At 43.3% G+C, this 14,836-nt stretch overlaps 1 protein-coding gene across 1 annotated transcript in view; it reads right to left on the reverse strand.

Moving 5' to 3' along the window:
• The window catches only part of lrrc4cb (leucine rich repeat containing 4C, genome duplicate b), a 39,837-nt gene extending 25,493 nt beyond the window's left edge, over nucleotides 1-14,344 (reverse strand). Inside the window, exon 1 of the mRNA XM_076733541.1 lies at nucleotides 11,940-14,344. The gene's annotated coding sequence lies outside the window, so the exon portion shown is untranslated. The remainder of the gene's footprint in view (nucleotides 1-11,939) is intronic.
• Between the last annotated feature and the right edge of the window lie 492 nt (nucleotides 14,345-14,836).

Genomic DNA, 14,836 nt, shown 5'->3' on the forward strand with positions numbered 1-14,836 from the left:
GAGAGTGTTCATTCATTCAGTCAGCTTGAGAAGTGTGTTCACTCACTCAGGTGTAGGAAGGGTTCGTGTTGAAGTCTGAATGAAGCAGAGAGCTGCCAATCATTCGCTGAACAACCTACTCGACAAAACACTTGTCTCAAGCTAATGCCTATTGATCACCACAAGCGAGGCAAAATTGCAGGCCATGCTGGTGTGTATCCACTCTGAGGAAAACAAACCATTACAGTGCAATGACACAAAGAACTGTTGAGGTGGCTGACTCAAACCAGCATTCACTCAACATCATGACACTTGTTGCTTCCTGTAGGGCTTGTCTCACATTTGACTTGGAGAATCGTGAAGAAATGAAAAGATGGATGGTGCATTTTGCAAGATGGAAGCATTTGGGAGATAAATTTAGTACTTATGGAAAGAACTAAAATTGAGCTCCTTCATTATCAGTATCATTACCAAATATCACTGCATTTTGATCAGTGATCTCACCTGATCTCTTTAATTTGCTGTAAGTTTTAGACAAAGGATCTGTTCAAATAGATTTCAGACACGCAAAGTCATTGAATTGTGATTGTGACCTTCAGGTCATGGATCAACTTTGCAAAAGATAAGACCCACAGCAATATGAAACACTGTGATCACCTAATGGACAGAATGTGCCATAAATCCACACCATTACAGTAATTGAGCAACTGCATTGTAATCCTAAAAAATTACTGTAGATTTCCATTTGACTAATGTAAACAAGCTGCTTTTTAATTTGATTAACTGAAGTCAAAGGACATTTCTAGCAACACTGAGCAGACTGTGTTCATTATGGCTTAGAGCGGCAGGATGTTTATGGGATGTGCAGATTCCTTCTTTGCATTGACCTCATTGGATATTTCTCGTAGTATTTCCGCTGTGCACCTTCACTGATCAGTACATCTAGTATGATTTCTTCTTTAACGCTGTCTCCACCCATGTCTACACTTAAAACAAACCATAGCAGGTCTGAAGGTTAACAAGGTTTTCTTTCATCCTACACAGTGTTCACGCACACACACACACACACAGTCAGTTACACATGTACAGGTGTCTCATGGGGCCTCCTTGCAGTGCTGCACTTTCCTCTGGATATGCTCAAACAGAATATACGAGCTTGAGGGCTTGGAAGGGGGCCAGGCTCGTCGCCTCGATTTTGGGTCATAAACGCGGCCTCTGCCCAAGGACTGCGGGGCCTTTTAAAACAGGGCTCAGCTTGATTGGACACACTTCTGTTGCTCTGTCCTGACTGCAAGCAAGCCAGCTGATCAGAGAGGCAGAACAAAGCTGGTCTCTTACAAGCCAGTCGGCTCTCAACCTCTCGTACAGTAAACAGGATATATATTTAAAAAAAAAAAAAAAAAAAAAAAGCCGTCTTCGCTTCACCACTGCTTGTAGATGGCGGAAACTGCTGTAAGGACAGCAGCCCAGAATACCCCTACAAAAAAAAGATAGAAAAATAAATCTGTGGGATATATTCAGCCTCAGCAGCTCATTTCAACAGGGAACACAACATCAGGATCCGTGATAGAAGGAAACAACATTTAAATTTGAGCATTGAGCCAGGAAAAGGTGGAAGAGTTTCAAGTAAAAGTTGGGTTTATGAGTCCCTGTGCATTCTGCATACGGCCTCACTCACACTGCTGTTTTGAACGTCTAATTTCTTCATGAATAATACAACGTGAACCATTTGGCTCATGAATATAAAATAGATGGAACCACAGGCTCTCCCCATAATCAACAGTCGACACACACAGTCCATCGTCAGCTCCCTAGCTCTGCCGCAGCATTTCCTCTAGTGCGTTTAACCAATCACAGCCGATCATAGCCTTAGCAGAATGTTAGTCTTGGTACAAACTGTCCGTGAATAATGTGTGAATACAGCGTCTTTCGTCGCCAAGGATATTTTAGTGGATCACAAGCTCTCTCCCTCTCCTTCTGTCTCTCTCATCTTTATGCACAGACAAACGGTATTTACAGTGTGACAGCCCTAATTCCCCAGAACACCAACTTTCTCTAACATGGAGCGGAAAAAAAAATATGATTGTAATGTTTTATTTACCGCTGTTGGATAAACAGTGTGCTCTCTGTAGAAACAACAGTGAAACATGATGCAGAGCTAATGCACCAACAATCTCTGCCCATCCGTTTACCCCGCCTTAAGCCGCGTGGCTCTGCGCCAGCATGGCCATATGCCCCTTAGCCTAGCTGCTCAACGCTACATTAAATGACTCATGATACACAGTCTGCATATCGTCACTACCCAAGAATGAGAAAGCACGACTGGAGGAGACGGGTGGACAATCTAGTGAGTAGAGAAATCGCTGCATGTCTGGCTCAAGTCGTAGTTTCAGTAAATTTAGATGTCAGTTGTAAAACAGGGGCTTTGTTGCACGTGGCGGTGCAACATGGCGCACCCCGTGGAGGAGGATGTGCTCCCTCTGTTAAGATTCTTATTTTCAGGTGATTATACACTAATGAAAGCATAATTAGGAATAATATGTTCCATTTCTGCCAACTGAATCCTACATCAGACACAAACATATGCTGTGGTCGAGCTAAAAAGAAGCCTCTTTTCTTTTCGCTGCCTGAAAAGTTGGCATTTTGCACACATGGTGTTGTACGGACAGACTGTAATCTCAGTATTAGGTATAATCACACTTTGCCTGACTTGCCTTGTTCATACTCTATCAGCGAGGAAAGAAAAGCGAATACAAGACTGGCTCTGTGTCCTGACCGGACACAGAAACCATGTGTGTGTTTCTGTATCCAGGACAGTGATGCACCCTTATCCAATCAGACGGTAGGTTAGTCAAGCAGTGCTCCTGTCTCTAACATTATTAACTGGCCCTTATTGTTAGTCATTTTCATTATCAAGGTGTGAATGAGATAAAGGCACGGGACTCCCCCTCAGTTTGTGTCCGTATTCCCTGCCTGGATAATTAAGTCCAAGCAGCAGGTGCTAGTTAGACGAGCTTGCAAATTTTAGCTTCGGCTGCGTATTCTCAAAGACATTACGAGGAAATGCACAATGTTTACTGAGCTTCTGGTGTAGCAAAGAAAGCGAGATGCTTTTACCGCTTAGGATGATTTACGAGATTTAAAATTAGGCGGTAACTTGTGATTGTTGCCTTTCTTGATTAGTCCACTGATGACTTTCTTGTTGACATGATTTCTTATTTTTGATTACTGTATCATATTTCTGCCAATAGATCCCCCTAAATCTTATACACTGGACCTTTAAATGGTTAATCAATTGTCACATTTATCTTAAATTGTTGATCAAACACTCAACAAGGAATGTTCAAATTTTTCATTTATTTTATATATTTGTTTATGCACTTATTTGGGTTTATCCCAAGTGTTATAGAGCCATTCACATCATTTTGGATATACAGTACATGCTGAGGTCTGGACGATGACCGTGTCTCAGATAATCTGCCACCTCTGAAATGGAGATGAGTGGATTTTTTTGTTTTTTAAGCATTGTAAAATGACAAAAAACCTCAACAGCAGCATGTCTTTCCTGAAACAATTTTGCACTCAGTCTGGAGAAACCTACAGGTGTATCTTGGTCTATCTTGCTGCAAGTAATATCATAAAGTTTTATTATATACTTAATAATTTCTGTCTAATTTCCAGCCTGTAATTTTCATGATGGTAGACTCAGTATTGAGACAGCATTTGTTTTAAGATATCTTAATGTAAAATATATACAAATTTTCCAATCTGATCCTGTGGATTGACTCATCCTGACACCCCCTAACAGTTTGGTAATTGTGATGAATCAAAAGTAAAAGATCAAACTGTGTTGCAAGTGTGCTTTAAGTACTGCTGCAGTGGATAGCTGAATACATTTCATAGCGAATCAAAGGGACTTGGTATAATTATTAAGGACAGAAGAGACAAAGAATACAGTAGCATCATGAGAGCTTTTCTTTCTCTTTTCTTTTGAATTTGAAGGACAAAATGCTCTTGTGGCAAACAATGGTCACCAATAATGTGGTAGTGAGTGGCAACAAAGGAACAAAATGTTTTAACAGCCTTGTTGAAGCCCAGAACACACTGTGGTTGAAGGAAAGTGTTGTCATAAAAGGGGAAAAATGTAGCAGAGGCGACTCTGAGCCACACACTAAAGAGACAATCTTGTCAGCCTTACAAGATTCCCTTCTCGGTTTAGTAGTGTTTGAATTGGAGCCAGTTGCTGGGGTTTCATCTCTGCCAATTAAGCCAATCTAATGTATTCCAGCAACTAGAATCTGCACTGTTTGCCAAAGCATTAATGAACCGGATATCAATTTCATTCTTACACTGATTTGGTAACTCCCTTCATTGTATTATAAATCGCTGTCTGTTCCTGGTGAGTTGCAACATGAAAGTCCATGCATGCACGGTTCTTAGTAATGTTAAGATACTCTCATCAAAGACATCTGAGCTAAATGAACTGGCAGGCGATAAAATGTATATTAATATGTGGGGAATTAGATAAATAGGGGAAAGTTAGAGAGGAAGACAGAGAGAGGAGGGGGGGGGGGCACTGAACATGAGAGAGATAGAGACTCATCATGACAGTCATCACTTCAGCTATTATCCCTAATTCTCTAAGGGAATATCTCAGTAAGGCGGAGTAAATTTGAGGCTGATAAGCAGACAATAAGATTTGCCCGGGCTTTGAGGCAAAGCCTTTCCAAGGGCTTGCTTTCACCTACACTAGGTTTGAACTTGGTGCATCGAATGGCTGAACACTCACACGGCTCTCCTTGGTGTCGGTTGGATTCTGCTGAGCACTTCTGTTTGGAAGTGACATGCGCAGATGCTGTGCAGACTTGTCAGTGGGTGGCTCGCAATATAGATTCATCGTGGTGCACATACTGTATAAACGGCCTGTGGTCTCTGCAGGATAAAGATCTGATTCTCTTTCACTTTGCTGTCTGCGGGTCTTTAATTAACTGTATGAGTCAAACCACAACAAGTCGAAGGGAGAGGCGTAACTTCTCACATGGACGTCCTCCAGGAAATTCCTTAAAAAGCTGTGGGAGTGCAGACAGAGCCAGTGCTAGCGGCATGGTTCGAGGGATGCTAATGTCTGTTGGATGAACTATTGGATGCACTGCCATGAAATTTTGTGCAGACTTTCACGTTCTCCAGAGGAAGAATCGTGCTGACTTTGGTGATCCCCGGACTTCTCCTCCCGGGCTACCATGAGGTTAACATTTGTGTTTTGGAATGAAATGTCCTCACAACTATTGAATGAATTGCCTTAAAAATGCAGACATTAATGTTCCTATCAGGTTGAATTACAATAACTCTGTGAATTATTTAAGTGTTAACATTTCAATTTGTCCAATATTGTAGACTATTACCAAAAACCTGCAAATCTTATGACAGCTTTACTTAATGTTTAGGGCTAATTAGCAAATATTAGTACAGTAAAATGCTGAGCTAAGACGTTGAACATGATGAACATTGTACCTGCTAAACATCAGTATGTCACGCTGACCGTGTTGGCACGCTGACTTTAGCATTTAGCGCAAAGCACCACCGTAATAAGCACGACCACACAGAGCTAGCATGGCTGTAGACTCATAATCCTGTTCAAATACATAAAATGACTTCGTCATATCTGTGGAGGCTGGTCGGGTTGTTGAAACAGCTGTCCGGGCTTTATCTTCACATATATATCTCCAGTGTGAAAATTAGGCCGGGCCAGAAGAAGTGAAGGAATGATCCCCCTAAAAAAAATACTAAAAAAGAGATTTTTATTCCCAGACACTCAGTCCCTGTAGGGTTTTCAGTGGAGCCCTGTGTGGAGGACAATAGCTTTGATTTGTGGTGATGTGGATCTCAACAACTCGCCCAGCTGATTAAAACAAGGTAGCAAATTGGCCACAGACACTTTCAAAGTGGTTCCCGCAGCATAAACGACTTCCCCGCTGTCCATCTACGATCTCAGTGTGTTCCAACCTTTCATGAGCCTCATTTTTTATCGGTTTGAGACATACTGACCATACAGATGGACAGAAGAGAAACTGATTGCGCATTCAGGAGTTTTTAGAGACATTTTGATTCTTTTACCTCCCTTGACTCCTTGCTATTTTTTTAATTTAATTCATCGTCACAGCTGTGAATCCAGGCTGCTGTCCTCCATGAAGGATCAGGAGACACCTTTGAAGCCTACACTGGCAGGTTGTTTGATATTCAAAACACAGGTTTACAATTATACTCAATAGTACACTTAACACACAATACAAAGCATGAGTTACAACATGTGTTCTGTCACGAACTTCTCAGTTTCGTGTTCGTCTTAGCTACTAACTGGCCTCAGAAGAGCCGTTAATAGACATTTTAGCCTAATTAGTGTTTTCTGTGACCATTGTGTGTCCTGCAATTGGCAGCATCAGGCTTAGTTAATTGTACATTCCTCGAGCTGGGATTCAGAGGCGCCGCTCTGAATCTGAATCAAATATTGAGCCTCGTAATGAAATCAGAATCACTTTTAAACCCTCTCAAGGTTTAGCAGTCAGTAATTTTTATCAACAGAGGTTTTTAATATAAAATCTCAGAAAGACTTTAATATAAAACCTGAAAAAAAGTAGAAATATTAAAGATCAAAAGACTTCCATTCCAACATCTAAAAGCTGTTTTTCCATATAGATTACATCCCAGTGAGTGTCAACAGATGTCAAGACATTACGTTTTCTGAGATCTCTGGCTCACACACAGCAAATGTTTCTATAGGTTTTTAGTGGCTCCATTACACCTCATGGCTACAACCTGCTTTTCATTGAAACGCAGCCACTGAAATGCTGTTAAACAACAGTTCTGTTTTGCATAAAGACGAATTTAGCCCCAGCTTTAACCTGGATGTCGAGACACTTCTTGACCTGCAAATCAATACTATGCTCTTTGGGATATTTTTCTTTTTAACTAAATGATTACGTGAATTGAGGATGAATCTCTCCTGAATGTTTCTGCTCACAAAATAGAGAGAGAGGAGAAACAATAGTCAATAAGAGATTTGCCTGACTCTGAACTAACCAATAAGAGTGTTTTATCAGCTTGGGATCAGATCCAAAATGAAACCAGCTATCCAAACACGGCCCTACACATTCCCAGGAATAATTCCCAAGATGCACAGCTTTCTGTGCTTTCCTGTAAGCTGTATCAACTGCTCTAGTCTGACTCACGAGAAGTAGGCTGTTGCTATAAGCCTGCCACTGGCCGATTATTTCAGTTGGCATTCTTCTCTTTTTCTGCTATCTGTGTGTTGCCGTTCAAGTCCCCGCCGCTGCGTTAAACAACAACAACCTCCGAGTTAGCAGCCCACACGCTGAAAATAGCAACTTTTGATGAAGCTATGGAGCGTGCAATAAGGAAGGCCTGCTTGGTTCTTTTGCAGGGATTTATCCACTTTCCTGCCAGGGCTCGCCTCACCACGTGCAAATGTTCCGCCAAAACGAGTTCTTTTGATGCTATTTTGCAAGGGCACCGTCGCTGCATCCAGGGCTTAGTGCGGCCCAAGACAATTTAAAGAAACACATACAAGCCAGAGCGCTTTTTCCTTGAATATTAATGAGTTTAGCCAGACTTTTCTCCATTGCTGGCGGGACTACAACTGTTCTGATATGTCTCGATTATATTCACAGTCCTACACTCTGAAGGAAACTTTAGAAGTGGTACAGTGAAAGTAGTGAAGCTGTTGTATAAAAGCCATAATTGCCTTTAGGACATTGTTTACTGCGATTATGCATTCTTCAGAGCAGTAGGCGTTACTCAGCTGTGCCTCACATCACAGCACCACTGCACCTATAATCACAGAAAATAATGTTGACTCGGGCATTATTGCTAAACTGTATATGTGTAGGTTGCTGGGAATCTGTAGAGGAATCTATAAAGGTCATTATGGCATTTGCAGAAAGTGGCTGGTTGCTGAAGAGGCAGAAACATGGTACCCTTAGCCTGAACATACTCTTTCTATCACAGGCTCTCACTGGAGTTGATGGCTGGTTCTGCTTCAGGCCACTACAGACACATAGTACACACAACAGATGGTGAAATAAGGCACTAACGGCTGCAGTCAAAACACTGAATGTGTCATGATGACATTTGCGCCATAAGTTATGATTTTTGCAGGCCTATCACTCTACATAAGACACACTTAGCAGTAATGCCTCTAGAGGCACACGCACGCAGACACAGCCTCTTCATACATCACCACATTAATATTTGTTGATTTAGAAATGCAGACTCGTGAATGACACAGAGCAGGATTCGCTGAATAATCCCCTTTCTGGTGCACAAAGGCATAACTTAAGCTGCTACAGTGAATACTAAGTCTCTCCAGCCTGGCATGCATTGGACTCGTTCACACCCGAGCAGTTCAACTCGTTCAGATTGGCCTGTCTCTTGACTCGACACAAACACATGTTTTGTGGAGGTACTACTGAAAAGATACAGAGTGCTATCTATCAAAATGGAACCAGCTGGAAGTCAGGCTAATCTCAAGCTGGATCCCACTCACTTATTTATGCCACACAGACACGTACTGTACATATACATACAGAAACGCACACCATCCTTCTGTATTAGTTAAGATAAAAAGCAAAGGAATGGAGAGACGGTGCTGTTTTTCACTTTATCCAGACAGAACCTCAGCCATAATTTATCACCACTCCCAACACCAATCCTCATATCACACAGAGAAGTATGCAGAAGGCCAAGACGACAATATAAATTGATGAAACAACAAAACAGTGCTCGCATATAGTAAAGCGTATCGCTCAAAAACACCGACTGGCCCCATCAATCGCCGAAAGCATAAGCGCACTGGAGAAGATAGTAATTTGAAAATGAATCAGCATTTTTGCTGATGACAGGTTGAAACCCAAGGCTTTCAAAAATGGGCATTAATCTATCCCAGTGCATCGTTTCAGCAAAGAAAGCTCTGTTGTAGTTTAACAAACACCATCATTATACAAAGAGGGGCTTAGGCTTGGCAGAAGGTTTCTCATTTACTAAATACAAGGGAACCCACGGAGCAAAACATTTTCATCCTCACACGGTGGAACCAGATAATATTTGGTATGTTTGCTAGATAAGTGACCTGCTTATGTTTTGTCGACTAATTGCTTCAGCACTAAGTGAATCCTACATGCCTTTGGCTAATTTCAGTGCCCTCGTAGCCCGACTGAACGTACTGGGATTCTAAATAACCAAAACCAGATTTTCTCATCTTGAACGTGGCACACTGAAAACAAATTGAGACTTGGCTGCAGCACCGCTGAACTGTGTGTTTTGTGGTTGCCCCATAACCCGAGGAGTTTAGGAAATTAATTATGAATCCCAGTTTGACTCAGAAGGTCACTTGATGTCTGAAAAAAGAAAAAAACAACAACATGCAGTTAATTCTACACAGGTGTGGGGCAGGTCCTTAAAAGTACTCAGTGATTAACATCCCACCATGCTTAGTGTTGTGTGTAAAAACCCTCTGAAGACCTAGTTGCTCATTAGTCTGGCTCATGTGGCTCGAAGAAGAAATTTGTGACTTTCACAGAGGGCTGGATGCTGAGGTGCAGAGCTTGTGCAATGTACATTATTGACTTAATGATTTTTGATGATAGCAAAACGCCGCTGATGATGGCATGGAAATATGTTGAAACGACATAACCACCTGGGAAGAACAGTCCCATATTGTACACGACTCTGATTTGTGTGCTATTTCCAGAAACAAGAAAAAAACAGGCGAGGCCCTGAAAACGCCACAAATTTCCGTCCGAGGTGTGAGAAGGCAGCCTGTCATAAGAAATGCAGAAAGCAATATTATGGTGGAATTGCATTACAAGCCCTTATTATACATAAATTACATCTTTTACGCAGCAGGTTGTGCAAGAACAAAAGCAGCGTTTTACTGAGGAGGAAAAAACCTGGATGGTTAGATGAGTCATCGTTCACCCTACTCTGAACCAGTGGTTGACTACATGTGTGCCATGCATGAAAAGAAATCTATTCGCCTAAGTGCTTATTTCCCACAGTGAAGGCTTCTGTCAGAGCTGTTCTGGTGACTGGTCCTGGCATGGCTTACATCCATTCGGTCCCTTAGCAGGCAGGTAGATGCCAGATTCTACAATGGCTGTCGGGGTGATCACGTTGCTTTTGCTTTGGTGTTTCTGTCCTCTTGACTGAAGAATATTACAAGGTGACAAATCTACAGGGCACGACGGGTCCCGCTGTTGTTTGATGAGCATGGAAATCATGTGTACCACCCTGGCAGTAATGGTCACCAGCTCTCAACCAGGCACAGGCATGGGCCAGCGCGTATTCTAGAACCAACATTTCTGACTGGCTGTTAAGTTCAGATGGTGGAACTTCTTGTGGAAAATACTCACATTTCTGCAGCTGTGCTTCGGGTTTTTATCAGAATGAGTGCAGCAGCTCAGGTGGCTCATGGTGACCCAATGCCCTATTGAGACACTTATTGGTGTGTGGCCTTAATTTTAGCAGTTACCAGTGCACTGAAATAATCCAGACCTGGAACTGAATGCACTGTCAGTTCGGCATAGAGGATACATTATTGCTCTCCAAGATATGTTGGTGAGAGCATGAATAAAAGCCTGATTTTCTACCTCAATTTACCATTTTTCTCTGAGTTTTCAGACATTTTAAAGCACCCACTGATACTAAGGAATAAATGGTCTGACGTGTAACAGGCACTAACCCTCCTGCCATTAACAGAACCCTCTGCTGAAATGCCTGCAGTATCTCCAAATCCACAGATTCAATTCACCATTTAATCATCAAACTCCCAACCCAATCAAGCAGGCTGTGGGTGAGATCTCACGGCCAGGCTTCTTAAACACTCCGACTGTGTCCTTCATTTTAAAGGCAGGTCGTAAAATCTCCAGATGTGGACGTGAAAGCGTACACCTGAGGACGAGCCGCTTCAGATTTAAGTGGCATGCTCATGGCTGCAGCAGCACCAGCGATTTCAGATGTGATGTCTGCTCCAAATGCAGCTCCCTCTACCCGTTTCAGCCAACACACAAGTATTTTCAGCATCAGGGCATTTTCAGCACCTCCCACTGATGGACAGCTCCTATTCACGTTTTTAAAGGAAGGCTGTGTTGCCAAAGGAACAACTGGAGGACTTGACAGTTTCAGTTCATCAATACACCCTGTACTTCTGGTTAACCTGCTCAGGCTGTGGTAGGGAGAAATGACAACCTAATTTCTGTGCATCACCCATGGGTGGCTTTGCTGGGGTTTTGCAGACATACTGGGTCAGCACGCAGAGGCATTAGAGAGGGAGAGTGGAGACATGTACGAGGTGTGTGCGTGAGCAAATGCTGTAAAATAAAGCTCGACCTGAGGCTTTGGCTTTGCCACAGAACAACTCAAAGCGTCCTTCCTGTGGGCCAGCCTGCCCACCTGGCCAATCCAGCGCTCTTTTTGCTGCAAACGTGTATGCTGAGAATACCTGAACTGAATTTGAATTACCATATGACGTAGGCCTTTTTCTGGCAGTAATGTCCTGCTGGCAACAGGGACTACCACAGACCATACAGTCTCTATCAAGCGCTCAAACACACAATTTGTTGCACCAGCCACCCCCCCACACACCCCCTCAACCCCCTTTCTGTTCCCGTCTATCTTTATCTACAATCTATATCTCTCCTGATACATCCCTCACACATTCAGAAACACACACAATCGCTCAGGATGCGACAGCTATCACAATCTACCTATAGAGATGGAAGAAGGACATGTGAAAAATTAAAAAAAAAGTATCTTTCTTTACAATGAAGTCTGCGAGCCAGCCACAAATCACGGCTTAAAAGGCGATGAATAATCGGTCTGCATGGGAACACAGAACAGCACATCACGCCGAATTGGCTCAACTGGACTGAAATCGGTGAAATACTTACGCATTTTCTCGAATAAATGAAATCGGGGTTGAGAGCAGTGAAGGAAAAATCAGCAGGGCCCCGGTCCCCGTTTTCGAGATTTGCAGTTCGACCGAGGCACAAATCTCCATGTGAAAGGGATCGGAGGGTGCTGCAGTCCGCGTCTCTCTCGATCACAAGTCAGGATGCTCGCCTGCGAAAAATGCCAAACATTTGAGCGGAGTTGCGCGGATCTGCGGTGCGGCCACCATTCCCTCAGAGGCGACGAGCGCCGACGAAAACCCTCAGAGGACCGGCAGACAGCCCCTGCACCCGAAGATATTCCTCTGGACTGAGGAGGAGGTAATCCTGCAGAGTTTTTGATGGGGGGGATCAAGTCTGTGTAGGCCCTTCTTTCCCCCCAAAGCGTTCACAGTCCAAACTGACTCCCACCGGTGGTTTCCTCTTTGAAAAATCGCTAAATCAAATTCGACCAAAATATAAATCAAATAAACAAAAAGAAAGAAGAAATTAAAAAAGGAAAAAGAAAAAGCCAAAGTGGAATAATTCTTTTGGATTCAGCAGTCAGGCTGTTCTTCTTGCGCGGATCATTTTCTCCAAACAAATTAAGAAGCCCAGTGGACAGACGGGATCATTAACAATTACCTATTTAAAGCATTGTTGATAAGGTCAGTGCAGAAAGGGGTGCAGAAAGAGTCCTTCAAAAAAAAAAAACACCCTGAGAACGCCTATTGGATAAAATTAAGGATATCCGTCCCACTGCAACCATCACACGCGTCGCATCAGGACAAATGGATTGCCATAGGCTGCTCTAAAAATCGCAGAGCATATGGCATACAGTATTTTCAATCAAGTAGAACAGCAAGAATCCGCGGGATGCTCAATCCCTCCCCCCAAAAGCAATCCGGTGGAGGGTATTGATTACATAAGCGCAGCTATTAGTAATAATTCCGCTTGTCAGGGAGAGTGTGTCCGATCCGGATGGTGTGGTAGCAGCAGCAGCATCCGTGTGTAGCAAATAAAGCGTTTTTTTTTTCTCTCTCTCTCTTTTTTTTTTTTGCCACCGGCTCCTAATGGTTCCCCCGCTCGCTGCAGTCCATGACTTGAATAGCGAGCACGTTGAAATCGCGGTCTCCAGGCGCAGATACGCCGCGCGCGTGTATGCGTATGTGTGGCTAAGTGTGGGTAGGTGCGCGCGTGTGTAGGCGTGAGCGTGTGCCCGTATCGCCCAGGGACCACTTTAACTTTGACCACTTTGCCTGCGCGTCCATCTGCCCGTTTAAATCACCCAGCGGTCGTTAATTATCAGGGATCAATAGCATTAACGCATAAAGCCCAGATCTGATGTCTCTGGGCGCGCGTGCATGCGTGCGTGCATGGGCGCGTGCGTGCACGATTCAATTGTTGATGAGGTATGGTTGCCACCTACAGGCGTTAGTCTCCATCCAGTCATCCGAAACGGACCATTTCCACAGTCTGCGTCTACAAATACGCTCACATTCAACACGTTCAACATTTACCAGTTCTCCTCCACAGGCGCACCGCGTGCACGTGTCCACCGTGTTAAAGTCAGCCACGAGTGAAACGATGATTAATCCCGTGGACTGGCTGCAACATTACACGATTTTCACACCTGCTATTTTCAGTGAGCATGTTAAAGTGCAACCAGTTTATTTCTCCTTCTGCGCGCAGAGGCAGACCTATAGGCAGCCTCCGCGTGGCTGACACCTGCTCACTGGATGGCGATGTTCATATAAAAGGAAAAGTTCGCCCACTGCAAGGACCAGAGCCGCCGGTTGACAAGTGAGTGAGCGTTCATGTGATCTGAGATGAACAGGGTGTCTCATTAGAAGACATAATGGACCGTAAATCGGCTACCTGACAGAGTGGTTCATGGTCACTGAGGCCATGCTGCTTCGTGATACCGAGAACGACAGACAGGGAGAACAAAGATGAATGTAAATCAGACAGAATGGCATTTTACTACATGTTGTGATCACACAAAAAAATTGTCGTGAGCTGAGCCTATAAAGAGAGTGATTAGAGTTAATCTACATACAGTGATGGAACCTGAATAAATTATTGGAGAAACAGATGTTTCCATACCGACTGGATAGAATGGGTCACTGAATGGTTTGATGTGAATGAAAATGATGGGAATCATTTGCTTCACAGTTACCTGATCTCCAGTAGTTGATCACCTGTGGGAGATTTTGCAGTGACGTGTCAGACGATGCTCCCCATCACCATCAAACAGCAAAGAAACGAAATGGGGCTGCAGCTATTACTCTCATTGTTTTCTCAACACATCATTTCGTCTGGAGGTGTCAGAAAATGGAGAAAAATATCACACTTTCCCAAGCTGATATCATCAAAATGGGACTGTTGTCTGGCCAACAGTCCAAAGCCCAAAGATACTTAATTGGATTCAGAAAACCAGAAAAAAAAAATCACATCATAACTATTGAATCTTTGGCACTTTTGCTTAAACATGACTAAGACTTCAGCCAGCCTGAGGTGAGGCTGTAATGGTCATCGGAAAAACCAAAGAAAGCTCAAAAATGAACTAGCGAGATAAGCCAAAGTATTGCATATAGTTTGAACTGACGATGGCGCTAAAATCAGAGATCGAGCAAGTTCAGAAGGAGCATCAACATCACTCAAAACCAAAGACACAAATGGTACAAGGGACCCAGCAGCAGGTGGGAGCATGAACGTCTGCACAGAGTTTTGTGGTGTGTTCATGTTACATGTTTTTACATATTGTGTTTTATCCTTCGCATCGTGTTGACTTTGTTGTATTTTATTGCGTGCTTTTGGGGTGATGTTTTATGTTGCCTGTGTTGGCTTCCTGCCGTTGTTATCGAGACGCTTGATAACCCCTGATGACCTGCACCCGCTGAGCTCTGAGCCCTGTG

This window comes from Chaetodon auriga, chromosome 1 (genome assembly GCF_051107435.1).
Source record: "Chaetodon auriga isolate fChaAug3 chromosome 1, fChaAug3.hap1, whole genome shotgun sequence".
Lineage (NCBI taxonomy): Eukaryota > Metazoa > Chordata > Actinopteri > Chaetodontiformes > Chaetodontidae > Chaetodon > Chaetodon auriga.